At 42.6% G+C, this 16580-nt stretch overlaps 1 protein-coding gene across 2 annotated transcripts in view; it reads left to right on the top strand.

Annotated features, from left to right (window-relative positions):
• The first annotated feature begins 8355 nt into the window (after positions 1 to 8355).
• The window catches only part of TBPL1 (TATA-box binding protein like 1), a 37942-nt gene continuing 29717 nt past the window's right edge, over positions 8356 to 16580 (top strand). Inside the window, exons 1-2 of one of the 2 annotated variants that reach the window (XM_033235406.1) lie at positions 8356 to 9056; positions 9516 to 9756. The gene's annotated coding sequence lies outside the window, so the exon portion shown is untranslated. The remainder of the gene's footprint in view (positions 9057 to 9515; positions 9757 to 16580) is intronic. The other variant, XM_033235407.1, reaches the window with a different exon arrangement.

The following is a 16580-nucleotide window of genomic DNA, read 5'->3' as shown; positions in this document are numbered from 1 at the left end:
CTTTCAAACAATACAAGTTTTAAGGGCATTCCTCTTGCATTGACCTCCACTTTCTTCCACCAACTTAATAGAGTTGTTAAGTATGCATGATAAAGTTTCTAGAGTAGAAATAAAGTGGGTAACTTTCTCACCACTACATAGTGGAATGCATTTTATTTTGTTTTATTTTTTGAGACATGTATTTTTTAAAATGTATTTGTGGGAATCCTTGCCTAACAGGAATCTACCTTCCTATAGAGAGATCTCTTTGTTTCTGCTAGGCACCTAAGGACACTATCAGTCTGAGATTACCTAAATTTAAGCTCAAAGCTTGAAATTCCCCGGACCATCACCATGATGGAAACAATAACAAGAGGATTTGTTTATTTCAGGTATATTCTTGTCCTCAGGACACAGTTACTCTGTCACCCAGGCTGCAGTGCACTGGCATCAACAGAGTTCACTGCAGCCTTGAATTCCTGGGCTCAAGGAATCTTCCTGCCTCAGTCTCCAAGTAGCTAGGACTACTCATATTTTATAGAGATGAAGTCTTGCTATGTTGCCCAGGCTTTTCTCAAACTTCTGGCCTCAAGTGATTCTACCATCTTGACCTCCCAAAGTGCTGGGATTACAGGCATAAGCCACTGGGCCTGGTCCCTGGCAGTCTTAATGTATTTTTTTTCCAAAATTTTCTGTTCTGTTCTTGCACTTTCTTTTCCAGATGAAATTTAGAATCTGATTAATTTTATAAAAATTATCATTGGCTGTGGATTGGGATAACATTAAATTTGTAGCACTAAAAACATTAAATTTGAGGAGAACTGATATCTTCATACTACTGAGTTTTTTCATTAAGTCAGGAGGTATCCAATCTTTTGGCTTCCCTGGGCCACACTGGAATAATTGTTTTGAGCCTCATGTAAAATACACTACCACTAGTGATAGCTGATGAGCAAACAAACACAAAAAATCACAAAAAAAGTCTCATAGTGTTTTAAGAAAGTTTACAAATTATTGTTGGGCCACATTCAAAGCTGTCCTGGGCCACATGCGAACTGCAGGCCTCAAGTTGGACAAGCTTGGTGCAAGTAGTATTACACTTGCTTTTCTTTTCTCTTCACCTTTTGTCTCTGCTTCTCTCTGCATGTCAGCTTTGTTATCTGCTAGTGCGTATCATCCTCATATTCACAAAAGATATGTCAGCCCATTGCTTTCAGTTCACATCCTCCCAGTTTTACTACCAGAAAATGAAATTGCTCTTCTTCCTAGCTGCACTTCAATAAATCCTGGGTAGGACACTCTTTGGTCTGGATTGGTCATATACCTTCTTCCCACCAATCACAGTGGCCAGGAAGGTGGGGTAATGAGTCCAGTCAGGGGAGATAAACCATACCATAATTTGAATGGAGACAATAATATAAAGAATTTTAAACTATAGCGGGGGATTGGAGTATTGAGCAAATATCTAGGAAGAAGGCAAGAAAACTCTAAATGTATAAATAGTATGTATAAGGTGCACGTACTACTCCTAGGGCTGAGATGGGGCACCCAAAGAGCTTCCCGTCATGTCCTCCCACCCCTTCAACTTCCCCCCACTCCCCTTCCCCCTCGTCATGGCTGAGCTCCAGCCCTTATTGGAGAGGGCATGGCCAGGGCTCACTGAATGCCTTGGAATCTATGATGCTACACAGACCGGAAATCCACCCTCTGAGTGCTGGAAAGAAAGCAGTTCACTGGAGGCAACTGACAGGGCAGAGGTAGGGGTGTTGTTGCAGGAATTAGGCACTGGAGGAGCTGCATGTGTTGCAAGAATCAGATGCCAGAGAAGCTGCTCACTTTGCAGCAGCCACATGCACTTCAGAAACCCGCCTGACTACTCAGCTTCCTTATGCACCTTTCCCCAACAAACAATACTATCTTCTTACAAGTGAAGTTTATGCTTTCCCCAAAATGAGGAAAGATAGTCCTGGGAGTAATTGTATCCATCACTGGCTATATTAATTAATCCTTGTAATCAATTCCACCAAATATTGTTGCCTAAAGACAAATAGTGAAGTTAACTTCTGTGGAAAGTTGCATTGTGGCCTCAAAAAGATCTGAGACTACCTTAATCTAAGCTCAAAGTTTGAAATTCCCCGGACCATCACCATGATTGGTGATGGTACCTGGGACTGGAACTTTATTTGGAAACAGTCTTGGAAGATGCTATTCAATCTTGAGATCAGCCAGGCACAGTGGCTCATGTCTGTAATCCCAGAACTTTGGAAGGCTGAGGCAATGGGTGGATCACTTGAGCTCACTAGTTCGAGACCAGCCTGGGCAATATAGTGAGACTCCCATCTTTACAAAAAATACAAAAGTTAGCCAGGTATGATGGTGTGCACTTGTGGTCCCAGCTACTGTGGAGGCTGAGGTGAGAAGATAGCTTGAGCACTGGAGGCAGAGGTTGCAGTGAGCCAAGATCGTGCCATTGCACTCTAGCCCGGGCGATAGAGCCAGACATTGTCTTAAAAAAAAACAAACAAAAAAAACTTTTGAGATCATCCTGGATTTGGAGTGGGTTCTGAATTAAAATATTGGTGTCCTCATTAAAGAAAGAAGAGAGGAATATGAGACACAGAGACACTCAGAGGAGAAAATGACGTGAAAATAAGGCAGAGATCAGAGTGATGCATGAAAATCCCAAGGATGCCAAAGATTGCCAGGCAGCCACCAGGAACTAGGAAAAAAGCCTGGAACGCATTCTCCCTCGGAGCTCCCGAAAGAAACCAACCCTGCTAACGCCTTGATTTCAGACGTCTAGCCTCTAGAACTGTAAGAAAATAGATTTCTGTTTTAAGCTACAAGTTTTTGGTAACTATTGTAGCAGCTCTAGGAAAATAACACAAGTGCCAACAGTTTGTATAAAAAATTAAAACAGGGAAGCAGTAAAAAGAAAATGGTTAGAAAATACAAATCAACACATGCATATAATAAGCCAATAGAAAATATGTAAAGTTACTGTAGTCCTCATTTCTATAATTGTTCACAAGGCTGTAATTGATATCTACAACTTTCCCCCCACCTCTATTCATTCTGTATTTCCTCTGCCCTCAGCCAGAAACTCAGCTGGTCAGAATTCTTGATGGAGTGATCCAAACCTTCATTTCCAAAAAGTCTAAGTCCTCAAACACCCTACCTTTTATTTTCAGTTGCCGTGTTTTTCATTTATCTTAATATTGGACTGAGAGGATCCCTAGAGGATCCCCTGGGTTCTAGACCATACTCCTTGCTCCCATTGTCTAGAAGCTAGCCAATTTCCACTTAGTTATCAGGATCCATCACTCCAGCCAGTGGATTACCTCCTGTTTTTGCCTTTTGCTTCAGTGGTATAAGGAAATGGTCAAGTGGTAGTCTCATAGTCTATCATGGCAAAACCATTGTTGCATCTCCTGATGGAAGCACTCTCCTCTTGGAGGCTGAGGTCTCTAAACCAGCAGAAGACAAGAGTTTCCAGGTAAGGAAGGAAAAATTCTGAGACTAGGTGGTAATATAAAAAGACCTACTCTTACTGCCATAACTAGATTCAAATTATCTCGGCTATGAGAAAGACAGCAACATATAATGGTCTCTGACCCAAAACATATCATTTAAGACAGAATCTCATTTTCCAGGGTATTGTCTTCCAGCTAAGATCATAATTGAGTCTTCAGTAAGCCATTTCAACCATTCAGTTATGCCAGCTGCTTCCAGGTGATTGTATATGTGGTAAGCCTCGTTAATTCTATTGGCATGGTCCATTGCTGCACTTCCTTTGCTGTGAAATGAGTTCCCTAATCAAACGCAATGATGAGTAGAATGCACTGATGGGAGATAGGGCATTTTGTGAGTTCACAGATAGTAGTTTTGGCAGAAGCATTATAAGCAGTAAAGGCAAATTCATTTCCAAAATATGTGATTATTCCAATTAAGATGAATCTTTGCTCCCTGTACGATGGAAGAAGTCCAATGTAATCAACCTGCCACCAGATGGCTGGTTCATTACCCCTGGGAATGGTGCCATATCAGGTACTCAGTGTTGTTCTCTGTTCTTGAAAGATTAACCAGTTGGCAGTAGTGCTAGCAAGGTAAACTTTGGATAGGGGAATTCCAAGTTGTTGAGCACATGCATAGTCTCCATCCCTACCACTGTGGCTACTTTGTGCATAAGCCCACTGAGCAAGCACCTGCTGGCTGGACAAATAGATGCTGACTGACATCCACAGAGTGTGCCATTTTGTCCACCTGATTATTAGGAGTCTCCTCAGCAACGGATACATTTAATGTAGCAGATATACTTCATAGTTTGTATACATTCAGTTAAGTCCTTGCAGATATCTGTTTCCCACACTTCCTTGTTGCCTATTTTTCAATGTCATTCTTTCCAAGTCACAGACTATCTATACAAATCATGAGCCAGTCCCATTCTGGTCATCTCTTGCTCCAGACATGCTGGGTAACAAATGTATTGTTTGAATTATGCCCATCTGGAGGAGTTTCCTTCACCACTGCCCTTCCGGGCACCTAAGTAGGGCTGGGATAGCAACCTGTGCTGCAGAAGATGGATTCTAGAGAGGCCTTCCACGCGGCAGGAGCCTGTCAGGGAAGCACGCTGGAACCAGAAAGTAAACCCTTTCCTATTTCAATGCCTCTCTAGCATTCTCTATGGAGAGAACTTACCATTGTGGTAGGTAGACCTACCTACCACATAGAGAATGCTGAGAGAAGTAGTAGAAGACTATTTTAAGGGGTCAGATCCATCTATACAGAGCAAGAATGAAAAGTGAATTTGGAACTGAGAGGCAATTAATAAATTACAGCACAGGTACTATAGAGCTGGCTAGCTTAGGTCAAAAAACTACCTCTCTGTCAATCGCCATGGCTATTGCAGCTCCCATTTGGTCTCTCATTAGACTGGGGATAGGCAGAGAAGAAAAGTAGTTCTCCCAAATTAAGAGGGAGAAGCACTTTCCCCAAAAGAAGAGAGGAGTTCTGGGCTAACAAAAATGTTCCCTACACTTCACCCTTTGACTGCTCAGTTCATGCATGAACACACACACACACACACACACACACACACACACACACCCTGGTTTCTCCATATCCAATCCCTCCCTAGTGAGAGGAGAAAACTCAGTCACATCCCGATATTGAATCCAGCCTCAAATTCAGGATCTTTGAGTACTGTCAATCTTGATGAGGTCCAGATGTGGCTAAATAATGAATAATGAATTTTTCCCCAGAGCACAAATGTATGTTAAAGATGTGGGGGTTGGAGGGCACTAGATAACAAAAACTGATGAGAAAACAGAAATAGGAAAAGCAACATACAATGGTTGTGAGCATATACTATATCCTGCTGGACAAAGTAAGAAGAGTAAGAAGGACTTCACTTCTACAGCAAAGAATCAAGATCTCTGTCGGCCAAGCAAAGTGTCAAGATTTTCCTTGTCTCAAGGATCCTGCCTTAGAGGTGTAGTGAAAGGAATCCTGGCAGCCATTAGGTAGCCATCTTTCTACCAGGAATGGAGACTGGGACGTTGCCTTTAAGATAGCACAACAGTAGGTACCTTTTGCCAAGCTGAGGAGGAATTTCTGGCAATACCTTAGAACTTCACTTGGCTGCCAGTCAGTACCATTTGGGGAAATCCATTAGCTTGTTATCAGAAATTTCACTAAGACTTGAAGTTCAAATATGGACCCTGCCCTTCCTGTTTTAATCTCTTGAAAACTAGCCTGGCAGATCCATGAAGACTCCCTGGATAATGGCTTTTGTCATAGGCTCTCCAAGGGTGAGAAAGAGAACAGGCTGGGATTATGAAGCTAGGTTATTGTATTGGATGCCAGCCCTTAAGTTGTATACCACTCAACTGGTATAATGGGAGGAATTACCTTTTTCTATTGATAAGGAAGCATAGCAGAAGATATTTGGGAAGAATTCTGAGGAATGAGGCATCCATGACTCCATTGCTAATTCCTACTTAGTGTATTGACTTATGGACGGCAGAAAATTTCGTTATTTCACTTGGCAGAGTAGATATTATCTGATCCTTAGGAATATATTCCTAAGGATAACTAAACCTCTAGTGAAAGAGCTCCTCAACAATGCTTTGTAATTTACATCTCACTATTGATGGTTTCTTTCAGAAAGGCCATGCTGAGCTAGTTTATCTAACGGCACTGAAGCAAAATGTAGCCAACATATTTCAATAGCCTATTTGTTTTGTTTTTGCCAATTTCCCTAAAGTTAGAGCCTTACTGGGCATAACAAATAATCTACCAGTGTCTTTCAAAGTGTCTAGGGTGAAGAATCAATTTTTGGATGATTTTTGATTATCAACCCATTGCAGACAAATATTTTCATAAATACAAAACTGCATGCTTAGATAGCCCTCTGATGTCAAATTATTAAGTTTCCAAATCCTCCTCTCAATTTCTATATCTATTTCATTGTTGACTAGTAGAGCTTGCAGATTGGCTTTGGTCTGTACATCACATTTTTAGTAGCACCAACAAAACCAATAAAACTTGCTACTTTCCAAGCGTGGGATGGATGACTCCTCACTGTCCCCACCTCCTTTACTAAGCCAATTCTACATTTTAGGGTGTGATGGACATTACTGAGTGTCAACTCGATTGGATTGTGATACAAAGTATCGATCCTGGGTGTGTCTGTGAGGGTGTTGCCAAAGGAGATTAACATTTGAGTCAGTGGGATGGGAAAGGTAGACTCACCTTTAATTTGAGTGGGCACCATCTAATCAGCTGCCAGTATGGCCAGGATATAAAAAGCAGGCAGAAAAACCTAAAAAGGCTAGACTGTCTTATAGTCTGCATCTCCCAGCCTACATCTTTCTCCCATGCTGGATGCTTCTTGAATATCGAACTACAGGTTCTTCAGCTTTGGGACTCAGACTGGCTTCCTTGCTCCTCAGCTTGCAGACAGCCTATTGTAGGACCTTGTGATTATGTGAGTTAACTGCTACTTAATAAACTCCCATATATATTTTATTAAATAGTATATACATATATAACAGGATATATCTATCTATCCTAATAGATATATCCTATTACTTCTGTCCCTCTAGAAAACCTTAATACAAGGGTCAGCAATCACAATTCCCTATTTCTAGGTTATCAATTTCTGTACTGATCAATAGTTTTGGATAAGAACATATACTGCATATTCTAACTTTACAATGCATTGTCTCCTAGATGGCACTGGAATAATGGGTCACATTGTAAGAGTGGTGAAGCCCGTGGCCTTTGGTTAGAAGAATGGTGTACGGGATAATGTGATAGGTCTATTATTTTGTATAAATTTAGAAATACAAGTGCAGTTTTGATGCATGGATATATTGCGTAGCGGTTGAAATCTGGGCTTTTAGTGTTAACCATCACCCGAATAGTTAATAGGTCTATAATTAATAGGGAATAGTGCTTGCAGCAAAACCAAATCCAATTCCAGAATGAGGAACTAGTGTAGGGAAGCAAACTATTGGCTGATCCATGACAAAAGGGAGTCTAAAGTAATTGGCATTCCTGCTTCTAGGTATTTGGCTGGTCCCCTTGAAGGAGAATGCCTCGTAACGACCTTAGAACTGGTCGCCATTGCTGTAACGTTGACTTTTCAGCAGTGGCAGTAGCCGCTGGAATACACAGTTTCCCCTGCCGTTTCCTTGGTAAATCATGTTACTTACCAGCCTAAAACCCCACTTTCCCTAGCACTTGGAAGAAAGTCCAAACTCCTTCCACGGTCTACAGGGCACTGAAAGTTCAAGACCTTGATTTCCCTCCAATTTCAATGGCTATCATTCTTCCGTTGCTCTGTTTCCTGATGCCCTAGCCACACTAATACCCCAGCACAGCAAGTACTCAGCATATCTTGTTCCCTCTGCCTGGAACACTTTATATACATCCTTCCCACTCCCATCCCTTTTAGAAATTGGCAGAGACGTTACCTCCTAAAAGTCCTCTCCCCACCACCACACAGCCATTACTTTCTAACCCAGCCTCTTGTTCACTTTCTTCATTAAACCTGACCCAACTATAATTACTATCCCTTGAAAAATAAAGTAGTACAGAAATGAAAACAAACTCCATCATTCTACAGAGCTTTCAAATGCTCAGATGTTTCTGAACACTCAGAGGGGAAAGCAAAAAATCAAGAGGCATCCTTGGAGATCTTGTAAATAATAAAATACCCAAATGGTTGCCTACTGCCAAAACCCCAAGAATTCAGCCCACGTCTTCTCTTTTAAAAAGGCAGTGGCATTTTCATTTTTTCATCTGATTCCCACCAATCAGAGGCCAGGTACCCATGAACCCGGCTCGGCGTGGTCTTTTAATAATTAAATCAGGGCTGCCATTGACCTCAACTAACGCCAGAGGCTTCTGACTGCAGCCGAGCTCTGGTGGAGAGGCCGATGCCGGCCTGAGAGTGGGAAGCGTGGGGCTGGGAGCCAGAGGCTTCCGCGCGGCGTGCGTGGACCTCTCAGGGCCGTTACGCGATTTTCGCTCCCGCGGACAGCGCCTCTCAGGCCACCCCCGAGGGACCCTGTGGACGCACTCGGGCCCCAGCGCGACGGTTCAAACGGGCCAGTGTGCGCCCCCGGGGTCCCCCGGCCCCTGCAGCGCTACCTGGGCGCACAGCCGCGGAGGGTCTCCGTTCCTAGACGTCCTCCTACCCCGGGCGGCCTGAGTCCTCGCCAGCATCCGCCCTCTCCCACCTCCCATCCTTCCTGGATCCGCCTCTCGGTTCCCGAGGGACAGTCCCGACCGCAAACCCACGTAGAGTAAGGAATGTGGAAGGAACAGGCGACAGAAGTGGCATACGCTTCTGCGTTATCCCTCCGTCTCGCCACACATTGTGCCTCCATCTCTCCCCGTTTCCTTCCCTCTGTCTGTCATCTGTCATCCCCTGTCGCTCTAAGACCAGGATTCCAGTTCGCCTAGTGAGGAATCTCACTAGGGGAATTTATCGCGGCATCATAAATTAACGGGTTCATTTTGACTGAAAAAGCGAAGGACTTTTTTCAGGCAGAAGACAAGTCTCGTCGGTAAGGACTAGCTTTACCAATTATATAACGGGGGGGTGGGGAGAACCTCTTGTATAAATTTAATGAGCTAATGAGAAAGTTCTACGGTTTTGACAAAAAAAGTCCACCTAAATATTCGGTTGTATGCCAGAAATTACTACACATGTTCAGATATCAACTAAAAATATACAAGGGATTCATGGTGTTTTCAGAACCCTTTCAAGCGGTTCTTAAACAAAAAAGTCTAGTCCGATGCCCATTAGCACCGCCCCCATCCCACCTCTCACCCCACGCCGCGCCCAGCGCGGTGGGCAGGAGGGGCCTGATTTGGGGACCAGGAAGGAGGAAAGAAGGGTGGGGGCGGGGGACGGGGAAAGTGACGGGAGCAGTGAGAGCCGGAAATGAGTGGCTAGCGAGGCACCCAGGAGCGCCCTGTCCGGCGGCGCTCTAGCCCACGCGCGCTGTCTCTATGCTACCCAGCGTCTAGTCTATTTATTGTCGCGGGGAAGCGGCGGCCGCCTCGCACCCGGAACAACAAAGCAAGGAAGACGGAGTCCGAGCCTCGGGGGCTCCTAGCAACGGGCCGGGGCGGGAGTTCCATGGAGACTGGGGAGCGCGCCCGTCTCATCCTCATCCTTGTCCTCCAGCTTCTCCTTCGCATCCGACGCAACCGGCAGCAGCGCTGCCGCCGCGTCCTCAGCCACCGCTCCCTCTTCCCACGGTAACCCCCTAGACGACCCTGGACGCGGGGAGCGCGGGCGGCTGAGCGGCCTGAGCACCGGGTGCGGGGCGTCTTGGGCGCGGGGTGGGCATGTGCGGAGCCCGGGCCAGACTTGGGGTGGGATGTGTTGGGGGCGGGCGACTGGAGGGCAGCCGCTGAGGTGGGGGAAACCGGTCCGGTGGCCGAGGGAGGGCTCAGTTCTGAAAAGGACCGGGCGATATTTCGCGATCTTGTTAGGGATAACGGGTTGGGGGTGGGGCGTCCGTACCTGGGAGCGTTATCGAACCTAGTGTAGGATAAAAAAAGAGGGTTTATGTTTCGTTTAAGCCACCACTGGGAAAGACAGGGAGGGGAGATTCCTCATAAGTCTCTGGAGTCATCACCCAGGGGAAGAGGGACCGTGCAAAGATGCTAGGGGTCCGTTGCTTCTCAGAAAACTTCCAGCGGCCTCTCTAGTAGCTCTCCAAAAGCGGCTTCGTGGGTTTCTGGTTCTGGCAATGCCGGCAGCCCCGCTTTATTTTATTATTATTTTTGACCAAAATTAGGATTGATGGAGAAGGATCTAGAACTGAAGAACAGAAAATGAATTGTGGGTAGGGCTAAGCAGGGATGAGAGTCGGGATAAGTGATAAAAATAGCCAATAAAAGCCCTAAAAGTAAATCTAATAGGGCATGAGGGCTTAAAAAGAAAATCTCTCCTGCCGAGATGTGCATCTGCAGGCTCTGTCAATGTGCTCACTGCAATAAGACTCAAACTGCAGTCAGTCCACATCTGTGAGCTCTCTGACTGCATCTGTCACCTGCAGTTCCAAAGCGACACTGGCAGTAAGTGCATGAGCTTCTGTATGTAGGGTTTAGAACAGTGCCTTAAAACTGTGACTCAAGAAAAGGGAGTAAGCTTGGTGGTGTGTGTGTGTGTGTTTGTGCAAGCAATGTGAATTCTCTGGGAAAATTTAAAAGGAGACATATAAGAAGATTCAGCCATCCTGGCATCATTTCGCAGTCTCTTTGAGAAAATGGCAGTTCATTCCAATTGAGAAGTGACTGTTAACACTATCTGGCTGAAAGGCTTATTCACAGTTTGGTATGCCCAGTAAAATACCAGTTTATGTTATCTCTTTAGTCTTACATCACAAGCTGCTTAATGGTTTTATACTTTTCAAAATCATTTTAGGTGAGTAAATGAGGTTTTCCTGTAGCACAATGAAAAGGCCACATATACATATAAAGTTCTTTATGTAAAGTTGAAGATTAAAGATGAAAATAAAATTGATAAATCATAGGAGCAATTAGGTCAACCACAGCTTCTGTTTGTTCCCCACCCCTTTTGTTAAACCTGACTTCTCTTAAGCAAAAAGGTGTCATCCTTTCCCCAGCCTCCTCTTTACGTACCCTCTGCCCTCAAAATCAGTATCAGAAACTAGTGACCTCAAGTATACATATGTAACAAACCTGCACGTTATGCACATGTACCCTAGAACTTAAAGTATAATAATAAAAAATATAAAATATAAAAAAAGAAACTAGTGACCTACTGCTGTGTGCCCTTGATTGGATTGGCTTATTCCTGAATGAGGGCTAGCCAGAATATAGTTTTAACTCAGGCGTTTTCATCTTAAGCTTTTAATATGGAATTGAGGTCCAGTGTCTGTTAAAGGAATTTCATTCATGTGTAAAGAATTGGACAGGATGGAAAGTGTGAACACTGGGAAACTTAAGTTGCATTTTAAGACTCTAAGAAGAAAAAGATAGATTAAGGAATCAAAGACTGTTGCTTAATCTTTGTAGCAGTTCTATGAAAGATACGCTGGGATAACCATACTTGAGGCTGTGGATGTTGAGTCCTGCGATTATCTTTGTGCATATGAGACTTGACAAAGTGTCCCTCAACCTTAGGGCTGCCATCAGACTCACTTGACCTAGACCTTGTTTGCCGTTGTCTGTCTCTTCATTGTTTGAGTGAGGGTCAAGCCCTAGCTTCCACCTTTATGAGCAATCCAGTGTCTGCTTTCCCTGCCCTCCTACGCCCCAATAGTCCCAACTTTGGTGGTGGTTTAGTTACTCTCTTTTCTTAATCATGTCCCAATCAAAAATGATTTTTTATGCTGTATCATTTCTGTTTCTTATGGCATTTTCAACGTGTCTTTCGCCTGCATATGCGTTTCATTAATGGGATTTTATCTGTTGCATTTTCATTCTGTGCCCCTCCTCTTTATTTGGAAAATTGGAGTTGTCATGTTGGATGTTCTGTATTCATTCTGAATAACTGTTGGTTGTGAATACAACAGGTTAAGAGCCTGTGCTGAAACTCAAGAGCTTATATTAAAATAAGGTATATTAATTTTTTTTTTTTTTTTTTTTTTTTTTTTTTTTGAGACGGAGTCTCGCTCTGCCGCCCAGGCTGGAGTACAGTGGCCGGATCTCAGCTCACTGCAAGCTCCGCCTCCTGGGTTCACGCCATTCTCCTGCCTCAGCCTCCTGAGTAGCTGGGACTATAGGCGCCCGCCACCGCGCCCGGCTAATTTTTTGTATTTTTAGTAGAGACGGGGTTTCACTGTGGTCTCGATCTCCTGAGCTTGTGATCCGCCCGCCTCGGCCTCCCAAAGTGCTGGGATTACGGGCGTGAGCCACCGCGCCCGGCCGGTATATTAAAATTTTTGAACTTAGCAGAATGAAAGACATTAGAAGTCCAAATGGTAATACAGTAGACAGTCACTTTTAAAAAAAGTATTGCAGAGCCTGTTGTGTGTTTTAAATTGAACCTTAGATTTTCATGATTCTTATTCTAAAAAAATTATTCTTAAAATCAATCTTGACTGAAATTATATTCTGCCAAATTTGAGGGAACTACTTATACTGATTTCCCCAAGTTATTCTTAACATAGAAAATTGTCACATCAACATTTTTGTGGATGAACATATATAGAATGCAGAATTTGCTATGAAGTAGAACAAATACTTATGAAACGTATAGCTGAATGTTTTTGGAGAGAGTTAGTTCTTCTCGTGGACGTGGCACATTATTTAAAAATCAGAAAATACTGTATAATCTAGTTGAGTGAACATGAGGACTGGTTTTAGATGAAGGGGACCAGTAATAACCTAAGTGATTGATTTCCTTCTGTTTCATCATAGACCATGTGATGAAATTATTGCTATAAAATACAGACGTTGCAGCTGATTTTTAGAGGAATTTATAGTAGAATGTTTCCACATTGTCTCTGAGTTAAAATCTCTGGTGTTTTCAAATTTTAGCTGTATTGTGACATTCGAACTAATAACGATTCCCTGAAACTTACATCCATTTTGTTGCACCTTCTGTATGCCTGGTGTCGTGTCAGGTGTGCAAAGCTGGATGAAAGAGATATTTCCCTTCAGGTGCTTTTTGCGCACTTGTAGATAGCACAGAAATGTCCTATGTGTGTAACAAAACGTGACACACACAGATATGAATTTTAAATTCTTTATTACATACTGCCTGGTACTGTCGTTATTGGTGAATGGACTTCATCATACCTGCTAAATTAGAAGTTTCTTGAGGATCAGGAGTATGAGTTGCCATCATATTGTATGTTCCTGCCCTGTGTGTGTATTTTGAAGATTACCTTGTTAATAGAAGGAGATACATGTTTGTTTATTTCACTTCAAGAGCTTAGCTAGTGGATGAAGGGAACCTTTTTGAAACCTAATTCTTGATGCCTAAAATTTCAACTTTGTATTCTGGCTGTGGGCATGCAAATTATAAGCAATGACACTTTCTCAGGTATGATTAGAGCCTTCTTCTAACCAATTCAAACAATAAAGATAATGATGGACTACCTTCACTTGAGTAGACACGATATTTGCTCTTGTCACGTGGCTACCACTTTGGGAAATTTCAAAAGGATGAGAGACAGTATACATATCTAAGGTTTTTCCCGGCTACGTAGACAGATTTGATTTTTGTATTATTAACCAGTCAGTCTTTTTCTTTAGAAGACAGATGGAGTTTGTGTGTTTGTATAGTTGCAAAAAAGCAAGATTCCGCAAGTATGTCTTTAGTGGAAAGGAATCAGGTCACGTCAGAAATTCTACTCATCTATGACTAAAGGGGGATAAAGTTGAGAATTTGGTTTAAATGGCTGGTTTTGTGGGTTGAAGCATGCTGCTATGGATCCCATTAAATGTTAAAAAAAAAAAAAAAAACAAACTCAATAGGGTGATTTCTGGGGCAGTTCAGATGTGCCTTTATGTGGGAGTCAATAATGAAACTGTTTAAAATTTCACCAAAAAGTACAGCACAGAAGATTGGCTGTTGGTTACTTTTACCATCCATTAATAAAAAAATACTGAAAACCAGATTTTTGAACTGGTTTTAAGGACAGAGTTTTCCTAGGACATACGTAGATGACTTCAGCATTGAATTGCGCTTAGCACAAGATAGACATCTGTGTGTAGACATTGGCCCACGGTATGTTTTTGTTTTTTAACTCACTAGATAGGACTTAAGTCTTAAAAGCAGTAAAAAAATTTGTTACTATTAATAAAATGGTTCCAAAGAATCAGGTGTTAACATTCCGGCTCCTGATAAATTGCAAGTATTTTCATTGTGAGACGAGTTTTGATTAGAATCACTTACTTTTCCTTGAGATTGGGGTTGGTACAACACTTAAAGAGTACGGACTCTGGGTGCAGGCTGCCTGTGTTCAGCATCATGGCTGTGCTTTTAATTAATGGCATGGCCTTAAATATTAAATAGCTTTCTCACTGCCCTGAGGCCCAGTTTCCTCTTCTGTACTAGGGGGTTAGTACTACTACTACTACCTTACAGGGTTGCTGTGAGAATTAAGCGTAAAGCACTTAGAACTTTAGTTAAAAGCTTAAAAAAGTGTTAGCAGGTGCTAGTAGCAGTGGCACTGGATAGTATATTAAAGGTGAACTGTTGGACCACTTGGATGCTTTGTTTCTTTGGTTGAGAGGCTTTCTACTAGAGCATTGAAATTCTTTTTATTTCTGATCACTGACTATTGGACTCATCTCTGCTATTAGGCTTTAGGAGGGGGAAGTACTTTTTTTAAGTTTTGAATTGTCACACAGGCATCTGGTTATCACCGATGGCAGATGGACTAAGTAAAGAGAGGCATCTCTGTTTCTTGGAAAAGGAAGGCCAACAAAGCCTGGGCTGGCACCGTGTTGCAGCTATTGAAATACTGTTTCCCTGTGGACTTGACTTGGTTAGCTGTATGATACTTCTGAATAAAAGGAATAGACCCCAATGGTTTCATTTAACAGAATTAGGCTTTCTTTAGAAGGCACCATTTTTTACTTGTATAATCTTAGTTGGTGGTAAATTTGAAACTTGTTATCAGTGTAAAGCCATGTATTGTGAGCTTTCTGTGCCACTATAAATGTTCTAATAGTAGCTTTTTTTGTAATTTTAGTGGTAGCTAAAATTGCTGCTCTGCTGCAGTAATTCAAGTGGCTCAAGAATGACTTTGTAGGATTGCAAAATTGTTTGCTTATGGTAAGGCTAAAAACAAATACTGAAGCTACCTAATCAGGAAAATAATTTGATAATTATAGTTTTGTTTAGGCTGCTGCTGAAATAACTAACTTTAAAAAGTGAAGACCAAATGTTTTAGTTTAGTTGTGTGGACATTGGAAACTGCTGACTAAAAATAAATGTGTCTGCCTAAACAAAGTGAATTGCAGACTGTTCTTTCCTATTCTGGCTAATATCCAGGTCTTGATTTTTTAGTTGAAATCTATTTTTATAAAATATATACTATAGAGGTTTATATAAAATATATTATTAAAAGCATATTTTGCTTTAAATGTACAGGGTAAAGTGTTATAATTCCTTCTTCCACGTTGTGCTGGTTTTATTTGTTTCAGCTGGTTTTTATAAGCTTCCACACACTAAGGAGGTTGGCAAATATGCTTGTATTTAGAGGTGTGACTTTTGTTTTCCTGTTTAAGAGAGGAAATGATCTTGACTGTTGCACCAAATAGATAGAAATATATATTTCCTTTAGTTTTAGATACCCTGAGGACTGTGCTGGGAAATTTTTTTTTTTTTTTTTTTTTTTTCTGAGACGGAGTCTTGCTCTGCCGCCCAGGCTGGAGTGCAGTGGCCAGATCTCAGCTCACTGCAAGCTCCGCCTCCCGGGTTTTACGCCATTCTCCTGCCTCAGCCTCCCGAGTAGCTGGGACCACAGGCGCCCGCCTCGACGCCCGGCTAGTTTTTTGTATTTTTTTTTTTAAGTAGAGACAGGGTTTCACCGTATTAGCCAGGATGGTCTCGATCTCCTGACCTCATGATCCGCCCGTCTCGGCCTCCCAAAGTGCTGGGATTACAGGCTTGAGCCACCGCGCCCGGCCGCTGGGAAATTTTTTTTCGTTTGAGACAGACTCTCACTCTGTCACCCAGACTGGAGTGCAGTGGTGGCGTCTCAGCTCATTGCAACTTCCACTTCCAAGGTCCAAGTGATTCTTGTGCCTCAGCCACCCAAGTAGCTGGGATTACAGGCATGCGCCACCACGCCTCGCTAATTTTTATATTTTTAGTAGAGGTGGTGTTTCCCCACATTGACCAGGCTGGCCTCGAACTTCTGGCCTCAGTGATCTGCCCGTCTTGGCCTCCCAGAGTACTGGGATTATGGGCAATGGGCACAAGCCACCATGTCTGGCCTGTGTTAGGAAATTTTTAGGAAAACAAGTTGCCAAGGTTATCAGTACTGTAGTCCACAATAAAACTTGCTGTTTTGAGACAAAATTCTGTCTAACACATTGTTAATATTTCTCTAATGTTCTTTCTTTCTTTTGTTTTTGTTTTTGTTGTTGTT

Source organism: Trachypithecus francoisi, unplaced genomic scaffold (genome assembly GCF_009764315.1).
Source record: "Trachypithecus francoisi isolate TF-2019V2 unplaced genomic scaffold, Tfra_2.0 Lachesis_group15, whole genome shotgun sequence".
Lineage (NCBI taxonomy): Eukaryota > Metazoa > Chordata > Mammalia > Primates > Cercopithecidae > Trachypithecus > Trachypithecus francoisi.
This window is presented reverse-complemented; position numbering and strand designations above follow the sequence as displayed.